The 23,586-nt window shown below is 40.3% G+C and overlaps 1 protein-coding gene across 1 annotated transcript in view; it reads right to left on the bottom strand.

Moving 5' to 3' along the window:
- FHDC1 (FH2 domain containing 1) overlaps nucleotides 1–23,586 on the bottom strand; it is a 1,772,510-nt gene that overhangs the window by 1,539,821 nt on the left and 209,103 nt on the right. The gene's annotated exons all lie outside the window — the stretch shown is intronic.

Genomic DNA, 23,586 nt, shown 5'->3' with positions numbered 1-23,586 from the left:
CTCTCTCTCTTTCAGCTTTTCCCGGTTAGGGGTTGCCACAGCGGATCACCTTGTCTGCTCATTCAACAATAATCCTTATTAAGGAGTGAAATTCAGTGTCACTCTTTGACTTATTTTTTTCTGCATCCTTTCAGCACCTTAATTGACCAGGACTGAACTGAAATATTAATCCTCAATGAGGTAAGTAAACGTGACTTACTCCTACTGCTGTTTGAGGACTGCTACATAGCAGTCACTGATCTAGTGTGGAAGTACCAGTAATGCACAATGTATTGCTATTTGTTGAAATAAGTACAAAATTAGTACTGCTATGGCTTATGCATGTGTGTGTCTGTGTCTATGTGTGTATAAAATATTGCTGACTTTTATCTGTTCACACACCCAATAATGGCAGGACACATGCATTCTTCTTCTTCTGGTTTCAGTAAAAGTAGAGCTAAGAAGTAATTTTATTTAAAAAATAAGGCACAAAATACATCATGGAACATTCAGACACACAGATCATCTAGGAGTCTGGTGGCCCTCTCTCCAAACTGTAAAAATGGATACAGGGGAGAGAAAAAAATGTATTAGTTTTCTGATTATGCTCTTTAACCTGAATAGGGCTGTGATACGATCCTATAATGATAAAGCTGATAATGACACCCACTCTTAACCGCACCCATTCTAAAACCAGCCCTACCCAAATGTGTGCGTACAGAAAGTTGCTATAGGTGATGTGGGGGGCCTGGGGATTGTATTGTGATTACCTTTTTAGTTTTCATCACAAGCAAATCTTACAGGTGTTCACAGGTGGTCATTATAGCTTGTGTTTGGACTAGGGACAGTTTCTCACAGACCTAAGAGGTGTACAAAGAAGGTTGCTATAGCCTGTGTAAGAGCAGTGTATTGTCTAAGAGTAACAAAGTAGAGTGCATCACTGTAATAATTTTTTTCACTTTCTTCCCAATCAAACATCAGACATGTATACAAGTGGCTGCCTTAGGCACAAGGAGGTATGCTATGCATACGTATATCAGTAGTTACTTGAAATGCATGACTGTGGTAATTTGAACCTCTACTTTCATCCCAGTTGAACACTAGGGGATACACAGGCAAAGACTATCTTTTCTGGAGGGTTAGGGAGGCAAGCCGCATTCTCAGATAGGATCTGTGTATCCTCACAACAATAGGCTTGTTATTGCATTGTAAGCTACTATTTTGAGCATTAAGCCTTGGGCACAACTTCTGTCTTCCTTGACAGAATAAAAAATTAAGACTGAAATTCTTTTCTTAGTCATGACTTTTGTTTAGGCCACCACTGGATTAAAGTTTGGGAAAGTGTTGTAAAATACATCCCAGAGCAACTACAACCCCTATGGCTTCTGGGAGCACTGGCTTAATGGAGTTATTTCCTAAATAGGTACTACTGTGCTACCTTGGTCAGGAAATATATTTAAAGGATGCAAGGAAAATGAATACTGAACAGCAACACAGAATTTCTTTCCTTAATCATAATTTCTGTTCAAAATGTCACTGGATGAAAAGGTTGTGTAAAAAGAAAAAAAAAACTTTAAAATGCACTTCAGAACATACAGAAAGTTATGGCTTCTTGAAAAAGCTAATGAGTAAGACAAAATGTGAGAAAGGGAAGGAAAAATGTAATGTGTATGGTATGGGGAGCCCAAGATGTGGGTAAACAGAGGAGATCACTGGAGGGTTTGGGTAAATGAAACAGTAGACAGTGCCTAGGGTGCCATCTCACCTAAGTACAGACCTGTACATACAGTTGCTGTATCAACAATGTAGAAAATTCATCACACATCAGATGACAACAAAACATCCCAGCTGGTTACAAAGTTACAACCACCAACTGAGTTTTAGAAAGAAGAACACAACTAAAATGAAAGCGAAAAAAAAAACATTATCCATGTATGACTGCAGTAATCTGGATCTTGGTCTCAATCCAGCTAAATTGTCTTCCCAGAGGTCCTCATTAGCCTTAGGTTGCTGGCAATGTAGTAAACAATTTCTCCACATACAGTGTGCCTTCGAATCAGTCATTAACATTCACTGCAACAAAAACATTTTCTTGACATAACCTAGCTGTAGGCAACATGAAGAAAATATCAACATCCATATTAACAGCATTACATTGCCGAAGCAACTCTAACGAGTATAACGACTCTCAGACTAGAACGGCCTTGATGACCATCCTCTATGTAATCGTTCACATTTTCCTTAAATGTTGCATGTTAGTTTTTAATATAATCAGGAAGATTGTTTAAACATATCAAAGTACTGTGTAACCCAGCATAATCTCTTACTGTTCATTAGCTATTTAGTGTTATATTGCCTCCAGATTAGTCTTGCAGCATTCTCAAATCAGCCGGCATCAATATGTATTTTTCCAATACATAATCACAGCTCTATTCATAGATGAGTGTGTCCTTAATATTATTATAAAGAAAAGATTTATCTCACTATCAACAAGTCTTGTGAATCTTCACTGTCTAAGTTTAATATGTTTCAACAAGGCTGGAATTCATAAGCATGTTAACATTCGACACAACCTACCTGGCTTCTTGTGTAACACACAAAATGGCTGAATGCTATATCCTGCCTATGCCTTTGGCCAAGGCCATGCCTGAAAATGGTACATCTCACCTACCCTTTTACAGAGTAAGTAACACACTCTGCGTAACAGTCCCTGCTGGATATAAGCCAGCAGTATTAACCTGCTTACATGATTAGTGATCATTCAGGAATCTTAGTACAGGCCCCTTCTTAAAATGATTCTCGCAGACTTCAAACCTTTATTTTGCTTTTGATAATAGAACTGTAAATAGGCACATATTTCTCTTACATTCTGAGCAGCATATGGCAAACAGGACTAAATGTCTGAGTTGTTAATGAGCTGCTTTCTGTGCCAAGGGTACAAGGTTTGAATCTTTCCACCTTGATTTGCCTAGTGTGTGACCTTGAGCAAGTCACTTAACCAGATAGTGCTTTGGGGCAAATGGGAATATGGATTAAGCTTCTTAATGGTCTCCTGGACCTCATGCCTATTAACTACCTAGGAATACTAGTCACTAGATTTTTTGAGCACAGGTGCAGCTGCAGGACAGATATGACTTCTCATTGAAGGCATCAGGACCACTAAATGGATACAACTTTAGTGGGTTATGCCTCCACCAACACTATTTCATAATACCTAGATTCTGCTTAATCTCCAGTTCATGCTTGGCAGAAACTTAGAAAGGGCACCTGGATACAAAGAGAAAGAGAGGGGATGGATGAAGGGGAATGTCCCACAGCCAGAAATCTACTCAAAGACGTAGACTTATGCTAACTACCCATAATTTTTACAGCTGACTTCAAACAGCTCTTACTGTTAGACAAGCAGAACATGGTCCCTAACTGGGCCTCTTGGGTGGAGGCATATGTAGAATTTACATCCAACATTTAGCATTTCACAAATGTGTGCTGAAAAAATAAAGTTTCTGCAATACAACTGTTGTCCAATGAAGCACTGTCTGTGGTTGGAGTAGGCATGGTCATTGTTTTCAGAGAGGCAGACATTTCCCCACACTTTTGGCAACAAAACAGTCTTAGTTCAATAGCCAGTTTATTTACTTTCTATTTTGCAATTGGGTAAGCAGACTTGTCAGAAGACCCTTTTCAGCCAAGAAGGGTACTGTTACTCTTACTCACTTCAGAAAAGAGACTTACAGTCAGTTATCTTTCTGAATAGTTTTTGCCTGGTCTGCACCATCTAACTCAGCTATGAATGTCCATGTAGTGCAACAAGTTAAGGACCTAATTCAGACTGGGTTCTTTGGCCATCTCTAATATGAATGAAGGATTGGGGTGCAGTGAAGACCTATCTTTGTGAAGGATCAGACAAGGTAAGCATACTGACAATGGCCTTCAGTTCTGAGATCCAAGTAGCAGAATTAATTTCTCCTACGAAGAATGCTTCCCATGATGTGTTTAACTTTATAGTGGCTACTGGCTTCAGAAATGAAGTGTGAGTTTTTACAGCACAAAATACATATCTGATAATGGAACTAATGAACATAAGTCTCATATCTGGATTCTATGCAGAAAAGCCTCCTAATGAAGACCTTGTAGACCTTAAGCGAATGTACAGTTTATGGGAGTAGACCTACATGGGAATTCAAAATTACCAAAACGAGTGCATTGATAAAACAGAAGCTGAGTCCTGTATCAAATACTTCTAATGTGTAGGCAAGAATCATGGCAAAAGTAAGTTCACACCTTTGTTTGTGGCCTCAAATTTGGTTAATTTATTCTTGAAAGTATTACAAGTAGAAGTTCATGAGGCTGAAGAAAGTATGGAAACCACCTTACTGGTAGCTCTTGGAATCTGATAATGAATGCAATTGAAGAAACCATTTGGTTTGTCTAACCACATGGTGATTACTGTGGGGCTTCCTCAATGGGTGGGCCATAATTTGGGTTTGAGGTCACTACTTGGTACTGGAATGGCAGTGGAAAAAATACTTGCCTCCATCAAACTGGTGAAACAACAACCAATGTGGCATATGATTGCCTCACTTTAAGAAGAAGCTTCATAATGAATGAGAATGGAGAAATATGCATAGAAGGATATCTCTCACTAATCTATCAGTGCATCCCTCACTGAGGTGGTTTTCAAGAAAAAACAAGCTTATTTGGCATTGCAAGGTAAGCCAAGCAGGAGCCACATTTGTGAAAAATCATTTTCCACAACAGCAGGACATAGTGACCATTTGTGTCGCTTCAATGTTTGTCTGTTCAATCTGTTGGCTAGGGAGCTGGCATCAGATGGGATCAGGACTGACAAAATGAGGTGGCTGTTTTCAAAGACTTGCTCCCACACATTCATGGCTTGCCTGAGTAAGTGGTATGAGTGTTCAAAACTGCCCTTCCGCACATGCACATACATAATCTGTAATGGATCAGACTACTCCATGTTGTCTCTTTGGATGGAAATGTGGCCAGCAGGTCAGCACTACTGAAGTGCCTGGAGAACCAGACAGAATAACTGCCCTCTTTTCTTTTGCATTCATGTGCAATGCTGTTTCTTGTTTTGACCACACACACTATACTGACTGTTTCTCAAAATGCATCATCTTCTAGATAAGAGAGGACACATAAAGTTACAAATGCTGATGAAGAAGAGCAAATAAGTGAAATTCCACCAAAAGAATGGAGAGGGACATCCACCACATGATGTATTTTTGCACATCTGAAAAAAATCTGATTGTACTGCAAGAGATCCATCTCCTCTGCCTGCTACTCCATTATGGTCTTTAAAGCACTCTCAGATGCTATTTTTCTTGAGGTACCATTTGTACAGCAGTCACCATAAAGGTCAATAATATCTCTCACCTTTTCCTGGTTAGTCACCACAGCAGAAGTCCAGTATGTATAGTGGTAGTTGATTTTCGTGCCGATATACCAGCCCTGGCGACAACCTTCAGGAATCTTCAGATAAAACCATGGATTATCGCTTTATCTGAGATTCCTGGACAGCGCCTTATATGGTGACACCTTAGCACCACCACCTCAGAGGACTTAATAAGAGTGCTTTATCTGGCGGTATTGTTTTATTTGCTATAGTGGAAAACATCTTGAAGGATTCTCTATGAACAAAAAGGCCTGCCAAATCCTGGTATCTAAGGAAGAGCGTATAAGTATCAGTACCTGAAGGGGATTGCAGAAACTTCTCAGAAATTATGCTGCTCTCCAAGAAGTCAACAGTTTACAGAAGATAATCCTGCTAAATGTGGCTGCTAGGAGCTAGATTTTCATGCAGGGTAACACATTGGATCTCTGCAACCAGGTGTGACAGGCAAACACCAATACCAACTTGATTAATAGTTTGGGATCCATAGAGAGGCAGAACTGGAATGCTTGGAACTGGTAGTGAGTGGTACCTGAGCAAAAAAAACAGAATGTCCTGAATTACTTTTCTTACATGATATGTAGATAAGAAGACTGAAGCTCCAAAGAACACACATTCAAGTCTCTCCTCTGGATAAACAAGGCTAAGGAGTGATACAAGGGTGACCACAAGAAATTACTCTTTGATAATGAACATTTGAGACCATAAGTCTATGTTATGCCTGGGGTCATTGCATTTTTTGGTACCAAAAATAATGTGGAATAATACCATAAGCCCTGTTGATCTGGATGGATTTCCTAGATGGTTCTCTTCCTTAGGAGGCAGTGTGCCTCCCTCCTTACTTGAACCTTTGCTTCTGACATTGGCATGAGATATGGTGGGGGTGGGGGACAATCTATATTCTAAGCTTATTATGTTCCCTACCCATGCCACAGGCATAATGGAAGTCCATTAAGAGTTATGGAGTTAGCACCTTCCCTTGACCACCATCATCTGGAGATGATCGGTTAGGGAGTAACAGTTGCTGTGACCTCTGTTGTAACTGTCCATTGTCTCCACGGGATTAATGAGGAACTTTGCTTCAGGCCCACTGTCTGACTCGTGTAGGCTGGTCCTGAGGTCTTTCATACTCCTGCTGTTGGGGCTGGCAGCTTCAACACAACCAAAGTTTCCACTGATTGTTTTCATCCTGCTAAATATAGGTAGGTGAACAGCTGAAATTCACACCCACAGCTGTAGGGGACCAGCCCTTTACATTAATTTCCTTTAGTGTTTCATCTTTGTCTGGCCCAAACAGCATGGGCCCCTGAAAGTGGTGTTTATTAAGATTAATGGATACTTTAGAGTTCTGATGAAGTTCATAACAAATGAAAGCACTTAACCCATTAAAGCTTTACTTGTCAGCTTCAATTTGGTGGTTCACTGTTTCATTGTACTTCAGTTCTTACTTTAGAGTTCTAACAGAAAGGGGATAGATTGGAGTTAGGCATGCTACCTAATGGCGGTGATAGCTCTACCTGCCCTAAAAGCCCTTCAGTGGGCTGTAGGCTACTGAAACCAGGAGGTTGTATACAGAATTGGCTGTTGAGGGCTTGGCATTGTGTATTCCTTGTGAGACTTACAGACATACCCTCTACCACATGGTATACATCATCCAATATATATTTCTAGAAGTACAGCAAGTGAGGGAGGTAGCCCATTGTCCTAAGAGTAAATATGATGAAAGAAACCACATGTTTTCCATACCTGTACAAAGCTATGGACTTCATGTCCACTAGAAGGACATCCTGGGTACAAGGAGATGGGTTCTTCTGCAAGGCCACCACCAAGATTACCATGCCAATCTTGTGAGTGGCTGCCAGCAAACTAAACTTCCTGGGAGGATTCTACCCACCTAATGTGTACAGCAAGGGGCATCCAGGCATACATCATAACAAGTTTTTGGATATCAGCTAAGACAGGCTCCACCCAAGAAGGATGTTCAGCCATTCTACATGCTCTCTGTATCCTCTTGTGCAGAGAAGAAATAGCTTCAGAAGATCAATTCCCTCTCTAAAGTTAGGATAGTCTGGAAGGACTATAGGAGAAGGAGCATCATCCTCCATGTTCTCTACCAGAGGTGTGAATTTAAGGGCAAAGTCCAAGTGTCTTGTCTTTGTCATAGATGCAGTTTTTTGTTATATATTTTGGGGTCTGAAGATCCCAGCACAGGAGAACCTGGAACCCTCTTTAAGACAACTGCCTAAGAAAGAGCAAGTGACGTAAGGGAATACCTTAATGGAGATGTAACTGGCTAACGAGAAGAGAGTGGGGTAAGGTAAGGTAAACCAGGCAGGACTAAGGGCTGGAGAGCAGGGGCATTGGAGTGGTACTCCCATCTGAGCTTTAGTGACTTCCATTGTATAAGGGAGTGAGTTTGTGCATCGTTGGTTAGAGCTACCATGACATGGTATTCTAGGGTCTGAGAATCCTGCACTGGAAATGGTCTACAGTGGTAAAGAAGAGATGAGTGCGCAGACAAATGTTGAGGCAGCATCTAGAGTTCTGAGGTTGATACTTAGCACCCCAACTCTGGAGGGACTGACACTTGAAATGCCAATAGAATGGAGAGTTAGAATCACCTAGGCAAGCAGCAGGATGGATGCTATGTGTCCTGGGCTTGCATCTTGTAGCTTGGAGGAACCAGTGTAGGAGGTCTGGATGATGTTTTTGATTCCATACCTTTTATAGTGTAGCTTGTTGATTGCACTCTAAGGTCTTCACAATAGTAGAAAAGAAAGCAAAACATCATCCAGCAAAGGCACCACCAGTGAAAAAGTCAGCCAAGCCATTGTCTTGTAAAGTGTTTGGTACCTTTGCTTTATATACCCCTGAGTACTTCATTAGGTTTAGCATGGTGCTAACTTCTTGACATGACTTAGGATTTAAGTGCATAACTCCACTGAAACACATCTATAAGCTATGTGTTACATTTAATATTATGCCTAATATCTGAAAAAATGCCTTTGTAAAACCTCTCCCTAAAAATTAAATCCCTGAGATGTCTGTCCCATTTCTGTCCTCCCTGCTCTATGAAAGAGTCTGCAAAAATGACTTTACTTGCAACTCACTCAGTACGTCAACAATGCCACCTTCTCTGTCAAAAGTACCATGGCTTATGGTCTGGTCACAGCACATCCACAGCTATCTGGACATTCACTGACAACATTATTCTTGGAACAGACAAAGGCCTAATTACTAGAACCATTTTTATTGACCTTACCAGAGCATTTGATCTTGTCAATCACTCAGTTCTTCTACACTTCACTGAAATATGTATTAGTAATGAAACCACCTCCTCAAAATCTACCCTCTAACCAACACTTCTTAGTGAATTTCAGTTCATCAGCCTCTCCATCAATCTCTCTGTAGAAAGGTATTCCCCATGTCTCTATTCTGGCACCGCTCCTCTTTTCTATCTACTTTGACCTACCCATCTGCCCCTGCTTCATGATGATAACATAGTGCTATTCCACTCATAGCATGCTCTCTCCTCTGTTGAACTTGAGCTTCAGGCTGACTTTTATGGTCTTATTCAATGGGTCAATGATAAACAATTATATGTTCATAGTTTCACAGGTAAGTACTAGGCTAGCTGCCCTTTGAATCCATTTTAAGCCTTGCCAATTTCCCTTTCAAAGATGATAAAAATCAAACTTTGTCTGTGAGGTAAACAAGTTATCCATCATGCCAACCCACAGATTAAAGGTTCATGGGCAAAAACTAGACTAGCTGCCATTGTGGGCCATTTTAAGCCCAGATAATTTCTCTTTAGAGAAACAAACCCTGTACTTTGTATCTGTAAAATAAATGCCTTAACCATTATAATAATCCCCACCCCTTGCTTAATTCCTACAAAGAAGCAATGATTTTGATACTAGGCAAAAGCTCACTTCTATCGCCAGACATCTACAAATCCTTGATCATCTGAATAAAACACTGAAGATATCATTACATTCAAATACCTAGAGATTTGGTTGGAACCCTTCCTAAATTTCCAGCTCCACCTGGACTACAGACACAAAAAAATCAACTTTCTCCTATCCTGGACTAACAAGATTCCTCCTTTTCTTGTCAGACCTTGTAGGATGACATAGGTAAAGGTTTCCTACAGCTCAGCTAGAAAACAGCCTCCCATTAATTGCTGCAACCTCTAAAAGAAAGGCATCCACCATTCAATCCATTTCAAATGTCATATGCAGATTTATCATACTCACAAGAAATGAACACCACTGCAAAACCACTGAGAAGGTTTAACTAGCTACATGTGAAACAATATGCTGACTTTATATGCACCTCTCAGCTGTTGAAACATATCAAAAATGAGACCTCACTCCACCAGCCTCCAAATTATTCAGAGATGCACCAACATAGAACCTTAAAAGTCTTAACCACTCAAGTCCTCTCCTCCAAACCCCACAAACTAAGCTTTAGTGCACAAACAATGTTTTTCTCAGTCCTTGATTCCAAGCCAAGGGAATCTCTCCTTTCTTAAAGATCATTCCTCTTATCCCATGTTCTGATCAAAACTAAAAGCACATCACAAGTCTGTAGGAAAATGCAACTGCTCTCTCTCTCTGTCTCTCTCTCTTGGCATATAACTTGCTTTCTTTTTACCCTTCTCTTTGCATAGCTTGCTCTGACAAAACCTTTCACTGTGGTTCTTTCAGCATGCCAAATCTGGCATCTACTCTATATATAATGCATTTGTATATTGAGTTTTGTCACTCTATATATAATGTCAAGTCACTACTGTCTTAATACCTTCAAGACAGCTCTGATATTTACTTTGTATGTAATTCATGCACATACTGCATTTTGTCTTTCACTTTGTATGGGAATACATTCATTTGAGCGACCAACCTTTCCTCAATCGGGTATACCACCGAGATGAAATGTTGAAATTCTCAGTGGCGAACGGTCGGAATGTCGTACAAAACACCAAATGTGACATTTCCAACTATTCTACCATCGAAGCAAGGGCTACCATGGGTCAAAAAGGGGGGATATTTTGTGTTTTGCTACAATTGCGTTTGCAATTATGAGAATTTGCTGCACTGCTTTCGAACATTTTCCGAACAGCCATCCACCGGCCAATTAAATGAATGTATACCATACAAAGTTATATACAGACTTTTGCATTTTTGCCTTTCACTCTGTATACAATGTTATTTTTCTTATTTACTTATTTAGTTAGACTTTTTTGTTCTTTTACCTGAAATTCAGACTGGATCAAAGTACCCATTTTCAGCAGAGGTCAGGAAAGAAAAGCTCCACACAGAAATTAAATTATTAAAATTCAAATAAAACAAAAATGTATGACAAAATAATGAATACATTCATGAGAAAAAATACAGGAACTGCACTTTGGAGAATGACAATAACAGATATTCTTGAAAATAAGTCATTGCATGTTTTATAGTCAGTAAAGCTTAATTGAAAATGGAAATGAGAACAACTGTGCAGAGGAATTTAGATTGCAGTCAGTCAGCAAAGCAATGTAGGGTATGTTTATGATATTCTAAGAAATGGATTATAGTCTCAAAAGAAAAGGGAGGTAGCACATGCATAAATCAATGGAGAGTAAATAGGTGAATATATTGTAGATTAAAATATAGCAAGTCTGATAAGAGAGAGTCAGATAGGAGGAAATGTACAAGGGAAATTAGATTGTCAGACTGAGAGTGATAAATTCAGCTGGGAGTGGAACAGAAAAAGAACACCCATTTGTTAACTACGTAGGTCCACTGGGCACACACAGTCCCTTTTAAGTAACTTGCTCAAAGTCACAGAGTAGGCCAATGAGGGCTAAGGAAATCATATCTTGTACCGCAGGAACTACACTTCACAGCCTTAACCCTACATGCCAGCTACCACACTTATTGTGTTTAATCCCACCCAGAGACTTAAATAGGTCTAATGGGATCAGTGCTCCCCCAGTTAACAAATTCAAAATAAACAATAACATTTGACCTGTCTGGTATGCCCATGATTGTTGTGAACTTTCTTGATCTTAATCTTATCAAAAGAAGAAGGCTGCTCTATGGAAAGTCTTCCTGGGAAACTAGACATAAAAGAAGAGACTTCCCTGGTCATTTCTTTAATTCTTCTAACTTTGTTTGAAATAAGACATTTTTTCAGAGCCATGTACCAATAATACCCAGTCATGTCACTGTTTCATAGGTTTGTAGGTGTGTACTAGGTTAATGGCCACAAGAGCCTTTTTAAGCCTAGCAGTGCATCCCAAAGATCTGTCAAGTTCCGGTACTCTTGATAAGTGTAAGCAAAGGCCTGGGAGATGAAACATTTATAGGCCGCCTGTGCCCATTAGAGACACAGGTGCCAAACCAGGGATGAAAATGTTACATATGTGTATGCTGTGGTCTGGCTCTGGGCAAATCAGGCAAATAATGCATCTGTCAACAAGTGATACAACACTTTCTAACTTGGTTAGCAGCCTGGGAACATTCACCATGACCAGAGTATTTTGTAGCAGGAAAGAACTGGCAAGGGGGGGACAGACACTGTGAAACAGTGAGGAAGAAGCCTTCAACCTAAATACTAACAGCAAAGGATCCTATCTGTCCTACAACTGGGCCTCTGTGATAACACATCTTTCTTTCCATATGGTGATATACTTCAGTTTGTTAGCAACCTGTTCACAGTGATGTTTAAGAAGTTGCTTTTTACAGAATGTTCAGTCCTTGTACATGCTGATTGCAGTTATTGATTTATTTTATATTCAGCATTCACATATTTTGCTTCTTGATGCCTGATAACAGCACGCAGAGTTCACATCATCCATTTTCAAGTTAATGATTTACTAAGGTTGTGAATATTTTCCTGCTATTAAATATCAGATGAACTTAATTCAATCAGCATATTTTGCAAATCATTTATTTCTCTTAGCTGAAATTGTAATCACATAACATAACTAGACAAGACCTAGCATTTCCTTTTGGGATACAACAACTTATAATGTATCACCCAGATATACAGGCATGAAGTCTAAGCCTGTGCATCTCATTTCTCATTCATTTATATATTTCTTCCTATTTAATCTCCTAGGAATTTTAATTGTATAAAACCAGTAGTAAATATTCAGCCTGATTACTGTTCTCTGTGCCTAAGAAATCAACTTAACCTCCCACCCCTTCCCATCCCAACCACCATAACAATTTCTTACCCACCCAATCAATTAGATTTCATAGCCAATATCTGTTTGAAATATCAGAGTTAGCTACTCCAACCTATCTTTCCATAACACTTCCAGGTTTCTCCTCCACCACTACTTATCCTGGATCACTAACTTTCAAAATGTGTTCTTTGTGTAGCTTAAAGATGTACAGCTATGTCTCCTTACTCTGAAAGCAGCTCTCTCCTTTTCCTCCATTGCACTCACACTTTTTCTTATTATGGTTTCATAGTTATCTTTGTATCACACAAATGTGTTCCCTATCTCACTACTCCTTGGATGCCAACATACCCTATAGCAATGTGATACCCTATCGTATTTTAAATATAATCACTTGGTCTCCTAAACAAGTACTCTACATTTACTTTCTACATCATGCCTATGCAACTATCTCCTTGAAGTACATAATTTGTTCTCCAGCAATATATCTTCATGTAAATACCCATTCCACTTGTCATGAGCTACAGTATGTAGTATTTTACTGACTTTTTTTCTGTAAATATTTTCTTTCAATAACTATGGATTTCCTATAATGTTTTACTTTTAAATATTGTTCATTTTCTCTATTTCCAAATCCACTATATAAGGTGGTTTTGCATGTTGTAACTATTTAATGTAGTTGATCTGTAAATCCTGTTATAGTTTAAATGTAGCGTTTCTCTGCAGGCCTCCAATGAAAAGGGTCTTGCATGACCGAGCTGGACTTCCTGAGTACTCAAAAGCAAATTAACTGCTAAAATAATACTTAGCTAACAAGTATCAGAGAGATCAGTCTAATTATTAACCACCCTTATTTTAATCTACAATTAATCTTTGGACTTTTGGGCTATGCTCATACGCTTCACAACTTCCTGTAGCATTAAATCTAGGATGAGATTCAGAACAAGCAGCACTGGAGAACAAGGGCTATGATGACCAAGTTCCACAGTCTCTGTTTAGCATGACTGAGTTATTCATAAAGAAGGTTCAACATGATGGTTTCATGAATAATTCATCAGGCAGTTCAGAGTACTTTGCTAAGCTACCCTCACTGAGAAAACAATTATACAACCAATGTAGAAGAGAGCAGAAGACAAGCTAGGAATGGTCATGGGTCTTACACAGCTGCTTGGGGATGTTTAGTTAGTTTAAACCAGTACCTGCAGTACAGCAGTGAAACAGTCTGCATTTCTGTGCAGGAAAGTTTAAAACAGTGTAAAGCTATAGCAGTAGAGTCCACATACAATACTGAGCCCTAAGGGTGCCTACATCACAGAGCAGAATTGCTTAAAACAGTTTTGGGCACCAATCATTGGAACTTAAGGAGGTGATTACTATAAATAGCTTGCTGTTAGTCACAAGCTGTTTATGTCAAAGTGCACAGTGATTTTATAAATCACAATCCTTCATTACACCATTCTCTGACACAGAAGAAAGTACAGTTGTGTACCTACCATAAATGTAGATGTTCAAGTGTATTCACTGTTGCAGTCATTACACTTGGGTTATCCTGCTGGCAGGTGACCCGCAGTCGGCCTGAGTTCCAAAGTCTTGGTCCAGCATCGGTTGCTGTCGCCTCTTCCCTGACGTCAGTGCACCAGGGGTATAAAAGTTGGGTACTTACGTATTATCGCAAAGCAGATTTTTTTCATGGTTTTTTTTTTAACTACTTCCGGTAGAAGCGGGGAAACACTGGAAGGTGGTATTCAGTATCTGTATTGGTATTGGGATAACTATAATTACCTTTGGAAAAACAGAAACAGTGGAAAACCCTCTTCTATTTTTTGCATGCGTGTTTGCGTGTTGAATGCTTGCTGTCCTGCTGTCGGTGTGATGGATGGATTGATTGGGTGTGTGTTGAGAAAGAATCAGAGAAGGCAAACACAGACACAGAAGTGATATGGTTTTGGTAACCTATTTTTTTTTTTTTTTTGAACAATGGAAGTTCAAACAAACGAGAGTATGATAGCAGCCATGAACTGTAGCGCGTGTGTGTGTGCAACAAAAAAAGGATTTTTGTTCTTGTTGTTGTTTCTGTTCCTCCAATCCGTAGACATACCGAAGTCTGACCTTACAGTAAATGTAAGCGTTTTGGGCAGTACAATTGTTTCATGCACTCCTATCTGTGCTGGTATGCGCATTCCGCAACCGAGAAAATCTGGTTGCGATAATACGTAAGTACCAAAGGTTGCATCCGACACCATTTTCTTCAGTTTTTCTTGCCCCAGATGCCAGGTGCCCCCAGATAGGAAGGCTGACAAGATAAAAATATGCCAAACAACCAAGCACATATTACTATAAACATTTACTTCATCTACAAGCAAATACACCACATAGGGTGTACAGAGTTGAGAAGTACAGAATAGTCCCAGCAAAGAGGGGGATGGTGGGTGGGTAACCTGGACTGCAACAGTGAATACACTTGAACATCTACATTTATGGTAGGCACACAACTGTACTATGTTCGTGTTTCACTGTTGCAGTCATTACACTTGGGTAGAATCCCAAAGCTGAGGTTGGGTGGCTGGGTCTAGATTGGATTTGGTGAGGCTAACAAGCCCTGCAGAACTGCAGTGGCAAAGCCTGCTCTGGATTTGGAGTAGAGAGGTAGGTGGTAGTGCTTGGTAAAAGTGTGCACTGAGCTCCAGGTTGCAGCTTCTAATATGTCTTTGGTTGGTACCCCTCTGAGGAAAGCTGCTGAAGTGGCTGCTGCTCTGGCAGAAAGAGGCCTAATGCCCTTAGGCACAGTTTTGCCATGTTGTGCATAACAGAAGCGGATGCAGTGTCCTATCCATTTGGAGATTGTCTGCTTTGTAATAGGCTTTCCTTGTGATCCTGCAGCATATGCTACAAACAGTTGCTCAGTTTTTCTGAAAGCTTTTGTTTTGTCCAAGTAAAATTGTAGCTGCCTGTGTATATCCAAAGTGTGCAGAAGTCTTTCCCCTTTATTCTGTGGATTTGGGTAGAAAGTAGGCAAATTAATGGTTTGATTTAAGGCCACACTGGAGACCACTTTTGGCATGAATGTTGGGTTTGTCCTGAGAGAAATCCTGTCCTGATGAAAAATGAGGAAAGGTTCCACAGCCATCAATGCCTGTAACTCTGAGACTCTTCTTGCTGAAGTTATTGCTAGGAGCAGAGCAGTTTTCTATGACCAAGAATTTTAGATCAGTGGTGCTGGCTTATTCAAATGGAGGCAGTGTTAGTTTTTCTAAAACAAAATTGAGGTCCCAAGTAGGTACTGGTGCTCTCCTAGGGGGTCTTATATTCTTTGCCCCTCTGAGGTACTGTCGTAGTACAGGATATGAAAAAATAGGAGGATCCGTATTGTAATGAGCTGAAATGGCAGAGGCATGGATTTTAATAGATGAAAAAGATAGGCCTTTGTCCAACATCTCAGTCAGGTATTGCAAAATCTGAGGTATATTAGGGAGCAGTGGGTCGATCCCTTGTGCCTGGTTCCAAGCACAGAATCTCTTCCATTTTTCTGCATAAGATTTCCTAGTGCTGGGCTTCCTGGCTTCCAAAATTTCATCCATAACAGTTTTAGAGAGAGGTGCAGTCTGAGTGGCTACATTACCTGCCATGCTGCCAGGTTTAAGGTTCTGAGTTAACTGTGCAAATCTGATTGTTTTGCTGTGTCAGGAGATGAGGGATTTGAGGTAGAGGCCATGGTGAGCCTTGGTACAAAGTCTTTAGGATTGGGTACCAGTGCTGGCGTGGCCAGTCTGGTGCAATCAGGATCATTTTTGGCCTCTCTTGTCTGACTTTTAGAAGCACCTTGGTGAGAAGAGGCATCGGAGGAAAGGCATAGACTGTCAGGTTTTTCCAGCTGAATGATACAGCATCCACTTTCCATGCTTGAGAGTGATAAGTCCTTGTGCAAAATTTCTGTATTTGGCAATTGTGAGGGGAGGCAAAAAGATCTATGTCTGGGCGTCCCGATTCCTTTGTTATCATGTTGAACACTTGTGGATTTAGCTTCCATTCATGAGGATCCATGAGATTTCTGCTTAGTTCGTCTGCCAGTGTATTTTTTGTTCCTGGCAGGAATTGTGCTTGCAGATGTACCTGGTAGGTCAGTGCTGTGTTCCACAAAGTCATGGCTTGTCTGCATAGGGGGTAGGAATGTGTGCCCCCTTGCTTGTTTATGTATCACATAACTGTGGTATTGTCCGTCTTTATTAACAGTTGTCCTGGATGTATTGGGTCCTTGAAGGCTGTCAGGGCATTCTGTACAGCTAGCATCTCTTTTTGATTGATGTGAAGATGCATTTGTTCCTTGAGCCACGTGCCCTGAATACATTTTCCTGCCATATGTGCTCCCCAGGCATAATCTGATGCATCCATTGTTAATGTCTGCCTGGCTGTAGGTAAGGTAAAAGGCTGTCCCTTGTTGTGGTGACAGGCCTGGGACCACCATTGAAACTCCTGTTGCAGGCAGGAAATCAAGGTTATGATTGTCTCTAGGCTGTGACAATGCTGAGTCCAAACACTTTTTAGATACCACTGTAGTTTCCTCATATGCAGTTTTGCATATGGAATTAGTAGAATGCAGGATGTCATGAAACCCAGGGCCTGCAGAATTTTTCTTGCAGGGAGCTGGGTCTTTGTTGCCATCATTTGAAAGTAATGAGTCAGTTGTCTTTGTTTGTCTGGCGTGAGATAAGCCATCTGGGCAGTTGTATTTAAGCTTGCACCCAGGAATATTATCTCTTGAGAGGGCATTAGTTTTGATTTATTTTCGTTTACTGTGTACCCTAGGCAAATTAGCAATCTTTTTACAAATGCCAGGTGATTTAGAAGAATGTCCTTGCTCTCTGCTTGAATAAGGCAGTCGTCCAAGTAGAGATACATTTGAATTCCTTTTTGTCTGCAAAATGCAATTACTGGTGCCAGACATTTTGTGAAGACCCTGGGCACAGTAGATAAGCCAAAGGGCAGTGCAGAGAATTGGTAATGCATTGAGCCTGCTATAAATCTGAGGTATCTTCTGCACGATTGTCTGATTGGGGCATGCAGGTATGCCTCCTTGAGATCCAAAGTAACTAGCCAAGCCTCCTTGCCCAGCATGGGCAGAAGTTGTTGTAGTGTTAACATTTTGAATTTTGGAACATCCAGGAAAGTATTTAGGATTGACAGGTCCAGTATTGGTCTCCAGGCTTTGTCTTTTCTGGGTACTAAGAAAAGTCTTGTGTAACATCCTTGTCCCTGTTCTTCTTGTGGAACTTTTTCAATAGCTCCCATATCCATAAGAGCAGCAATCTGTTTTTGTGCCTCTGCCCATTGGTTTTGTAGCAGGTTTGGCATACCTTTTGGTTTTGGAAGCATGTGGAAGTGGAACCTGTACCCCTGAGAAACTATATTCAGCACCCATTGGTCTTGAGTGATCATGTGCCAATTTTTTGAGAAAAGTGCTAGCTTTCCCCCTAGGGGTGCTGTCAACTGGTAAGAGCTTGGCATTTCCAGAGGGAAGTCATTTTGACTGCTTCCTATAAGGTTGTGATTTGTCTTCTCCTCCTTTGGGGCTGAAGCACCCCATTGTTTAGGTCTGTAGGAGCCTTGGGGCTGAGATCTGCCTCTTGGGCATCTGTATCTGCCTCTTTGTGGCCTGTCTGACACTGGAAAGGACCAATTTTCTGAAGGCCAGTTTCTGCTAAATCTAGGTGGTTCAACCTGTAAGAAATCTTTCACCGTTTGCATTGACTTTGCTTTATCCTCCATTTTCTTTAACACCTCTTCTGCCTTAACACCAAACAAAGTATCATGCTGCAGTGGAGCATCCAATAATTTTACTTTAACATGGTCAGGTAAACTTTGTTCTTTCAACCAAGCATGTCTTCGAATAACTGAGCCTGTAACTGCGGCTGTACAAGAAACCTCTAATGAATCAAAACCACACTGCAGAGTATGCTTTCCCACTTGTTCAACTGCATGCAATAAATCCTGCATTTCTTTACTGTCAGGACTTTCTATATTTGTAACCATTTTCTGCTTTAACAATGACATGAGATACTGTTGATATTTAAGCATGTGAAACTGACAGTTTAAAGCTCTTACAGCTAAAGTAGCAGAAGTGTAAACTTTTTCCCCCATCTGTCCAGAGCTCTGGAATCCCTATCTGAGGGGACAGGATTTTTGGCAGTGGAAGCTTTAACCCCTTTAGGACCCTGAGAAATTGTTTCTGGGTCTGCAGCGGGGTTTTTGTAAAGAAATGTATGAGAGTCAGGGACACTGTAGTGCCTGTCTGGCTTTACTGGTGCAGGGGGTAAAGAATCTGGAGACAGACTGGATTCAGTAAAGACATCATCTACAATATTAAGCACAGGGGGGATAGCCAGGGGCCTGTGCTGAGGCAATAAAAGGAAATCTATGAGCCTTTTCTTGGATTCTGAGTAATCCTGGCTCTCCCAATGGAAATGCTCCCTCATAGTGTGCAGGGTTTCCCCAAAGGAATAATCCTCAGGCGGTGAGGCTGAAGGAATGGACTCTTCAGCACCAGAGTCCTCATAGGGAGGGAGAGAATAGTCCTGATCAGAAGAAGAATCAGAGGAAATGGAAACCTGATCAGAGGAATCATAATCAGTGTCTTGCCTAAGCCTTTTGTCAGGAGGGGGATGGGAGCCCCTGATTAAAGTAATAAGGTCTTCGGCCATTTTAAGCATCTGTTTCTTTGGCATGGATGACTGTTCTGGAGAATGCTGCACTTGTTTCCTTGTCTTTAATGGTGTTTTTGACTTTGCCTTTGCTGCTGTAGTAGCCTTAATTGTAAGCTGTGAAGGTCTGAAAACACCCTTAGAAGCTGGTGCCTGCTCAGCGGCTCCGGACCCATCTAAGGGTATAGTTTCCATAGGCCCAATACCTTTAGTTTCCACAGGCCTCGGTGTCTCCATGTGGCTGTCGGTTACGACCTGTGGCTCTGAGGTAGCGAGTGTCAGGGGCTGCGAAAGCACCTCACTGAGAACCGGCGAACCCAGCAACTGGCCTAGAAGAGGCTTCGTCGTCGGTTTTGGACCTCGGATGCCTGTCTTTTTCTTTGTCTTTGCGTTTTTTATGCATTCCAGTCGTCAGTTGTTCTGACGGCATTATATAATTAAATCTTCATCCAAAATAATGTAAAGAAAAATCAAACCGATGTTTAATAGTGTGTTTATTGAATCTAGCACAAAACCGACAACTAATAACGTTGTGGTCAGAGCCTAGGCAAGGAATGCAGTAAGAGTGAAAGTCCTTATGAGGTATTTGCTTCCCACAAGAAATACAACTATTAACTTTTACTGACATCGGTCTGGAGCAAGAAAAAGTTTCCCTAACGAGGTACTTAGCTTTATTGAAGACTTTGGTTCTGAAATTCAATTTTGAAAATCTCAGGAGTCGGCCGACCGGCACTTGCAAACTGCTTTTGCTTTGGGCACCGTGCGGCAAAAATGACTGAAGAAAATGGCATCAGTTGCAACTTTTATACCCCTGGTGCACTGATGTCAGGGAAGATGCGACAGGAACCGACGCCGGACCAAGACTTTGGAACTCGGGCCGACTGTGGGTCGCCTGCCAGCAGGATAACCCAAGTGTAATGACTGCAACAGTGAAACACGATGAACATCACCTAGTGGCTCCACAAACAGTTTTCTGAATTTTATCCTTGTTTAACAGATGTATTAAAATGGAGTCACTCATTTCCATAAAGACGGATTTAAGAACACCTTATGCTCCATGACTGTACCAAGTGTACTGGGCTTCAAGGAAAATTCCATGGTAAAAAAATTCTTTGCTTCACTGTCTCTGGGATTAATTTGTCCAATTCTTTTGGGTTTCTAACTCAATGATGGGAAGGGGCCCCATGTCTAAGTCAGGGTAAAATTAAAGTTCATTTAATTAGTATTGTTTCCATCTTTGATGTTAGCCAAAAGTTACCCGCAATGTGCCCAGAGCTAATTCCTGCAATTCATACAGTGTTACGTATGTTGGTAGCATTACTAAGTATGACTGTAGATTCTATTTTATAAGACCCATTGCTCCTGCTACTACTGGAACTGCCTGGGTATCTTTCTTCCGCATTGCTCTGATTTCTGCCTGCAAATCCTGGTATTTTATGACTTTGTGTCTCTGACATAAGACTCTCTAATCACTAGGCATAGCAATTTCAATGATCAATGCCACTTTTTATGGGCTACTATATCTGTTTTCTCACAGCTATTTTTTGAATTGTTGTTAATGTGTGATCCCATGAGACGTACACTTCATCATTCTCCATAATGCTCCATGGTTCATGTTTCCAATGCTTCTTCATCTATTTCTATATTGTAGTGTTTGAACAACCCCCAATGCAACAGTCTTGCCATATTATTGTGCCTTTTCGTGTACAGGCCCTCTGGCCTTAGTGTATCACACCCATCAAGAAGATGTGTGACTGTTTCCAATTCCTTTTTACAGAATCTGTATTTGTCTGTTTCTCAAATGTTCAATGGACTTTGTACACCAATGTGAATGTAGTCCACTATCCTGGGATACTATTATTAACCTCAAATATTTTGATTTCAACTCACCTCTCCTTAACCATCCCTGTGTTAAATCCTGACCAGTATGCGGTTGTTCCAGGAGATTTATATACTTGCCACTAAATTTATGGCTTTTCCATATCTCTTTCCTAGTCATCTGAGCCTTTTCCTTATATTCTTTCTTTTGTTTTTTTAACACATTCAGTTGCTTTCTGATTTTTTTCTACTTCTGGTTTGGTTTCCATTCCCACTTGACAGCAGAATGCTTCTGCTAAACTAAGCAGAGAGGTCATCTTAAACTTCTTCTCCTCATGTTTTAAAACTTTCACAATGGTTGGATCTGATGAGGTCAGCAGATATGTATGCAGTCCCATGACTGCAGATCTATACACGTAATCAGTATTGAGGAGGTCCATACATCCTGCAGTAAGGGTATATAAAATTTCCATAAGCAGACAAATTGGTAGTAATGTGGGAGTCTTAGTGGTGACTGCTGATGGTGTGTGTATGGTGCACTGAGTCTAAAGAAGCTCATGTATTGAACCCTCACAAAGAAAAAAGTGGCCCTACAGTCTAACATTGTTCAGAGACCCAATATACCTACATTCACCCGCGAAACAAGGTGTCCATGACAATGTCACAGTCCATTCCAGCAGTGGCTAATATTAATTGTTCCGCTACACAGAAACTCCCCAACAATAATATTTTCTTCTTCCCCACCTTGCTCATCTTAAGAGAAACTAGTGCACAGTTCCCTACTAGCAGCCAATGAAGATCCCCTGCCCCCCTCCTTATGCATTCTAGTAATGATAGCCCTCCCAACAATACCTCATGCAACTGCAGAAGATGTGTGTATAACACATACCTCTTTCACCTATCCAATCTGTGATCAGTCCTCTGCCTACCTCCAATCAGCATGTCAAAGTCGCTCTCTCCCACCATGTCAGTTAGCTCCCACTTATTAGCATCTCCTTCCAAGCTTACTCATTCTATCGGTGGCCAGGTTCCATCACCCAGCTGCATCTTGAAACTAACCCCATGAATAGCATAGTAATAGATATCCTCATCACCACAGGTAATGACTGTTCCCATACTTTCAAAGTGGACTAGTCTGCACTCTTGTGATTTTTTATCTATGCCCCTGAGCCACATGCTCTACAATCACCCTAACCCCGTACATACATTATGCAAGCCAACAGACAACCTGCTATGTTAGTCTTAATGAGGTGCCATGGTGATATTCTAGAAGTGATTCTTGCCAGCACTGTGTTGTGTGTCCAGCCAGGCATAGAAAAATCACAATTTTGCCTCTAGGTAGTCTTCTCCTCACACCCAGCAAAGTCTGCCCAGACACCTTTCACAGGGTGCTGTTTCCTCATATAGGACATCATCTATTGAAATGTTTTTGGCTAGAGGTTATGATATAAATAACATACGAGAAGCCCAAAGTAAAATATGGGATGAAATAAGAGAAATAAATAGAGAGAGGGAGAGTAATAGGGCATTTTTAACAGGCAAAAGAAAGGAAATAGATAAGAAATGTTTGGTGGATCCAATATATTATGTATCAGTTTATAATGTTAAAAGTAAAGAAATGGTGAAACTAATAGAACACTATTGGCAGTATTTGATGCAAGATAATTTTTTGGCAAATATTTTCCCCCAAAAAACTTTTTTCTCATATACCAGGGGCAAAAATTTGAGAGATATGGTAGTACATGGTATGTTTAATATGCCTGCCATGGAAATAACAAAGATACCATCAGTTAAAGGAATTCTGAAATGTGGCAAGTGCAATATATGTACACATATTGTGAGTACATTTCACAGCATGAATAATGTCAAATTTGAACCTAGGGACACTTTTTCTTGCAATAGTAAAGGGGTAGCATATGCCTTGAGGTGTCCCTGTTACCTATATTATATAGGGGAGACAAAGAGAGAGTTTTGTGTTAGGTTCATGGAGCATATGAGGGATATAAAAAAACTGTAGGGAAGATAAAGTGATTGCTTCACATTTCAAAATGTTCCATAATAAGGATGTTAATTTGTTGTATGGCACTGTTTTAGAACAAATAGAATGTATAGATGTTAAAGAAGATATATTAAAACAAAAATTGCTATATAAGGAAAATATTTATATTTTAAAATACAAGACATTGGTTCCTAAAGGTTTAAATAATGAATTGAATTGGAAATGTTTGCTTTAATGAGATAATTGTTTTTTATCATTTAATTTATCAATTGAATGTAATTAATGATAGATTATAAAAGGCAGAGTTTTTTGTAGTTTTTTATTCCTTGAAGGTGGTAACACTGAGGCACTAGAATAATTTATTTTCTGTTTTTACTATTTGGTTTTCATTTGTTGGAAAAAGCAGCTGGAGAAATTTCCTTTTGGATCCTGGTTGTTGTTTTGAATTTTCCAGAGGAGGTGAAGGTTGTGTTGTGATGAAATCACGATTTTGCCTCTAGGTAGTCTC

This window comes from Protopterus annectens, chromosome 2.part1 (assembly GCF_019279795.1).
Source record: "Protopterus annectens isolate FY-2018-M chromosome 2.part1, PAN1.0, whole genome shotgun sequence".
NCBI lineage: Eukaryota > Metazoa > Chordata > Ceratodontiformes > Protopteridae > Protopterus > Protopterus annectens.
The sequence above is the reverse complement of the archived record's forward strand: the minus strand, read 5'-3'. Positions and strand labels throughout refer to the sequence as shown.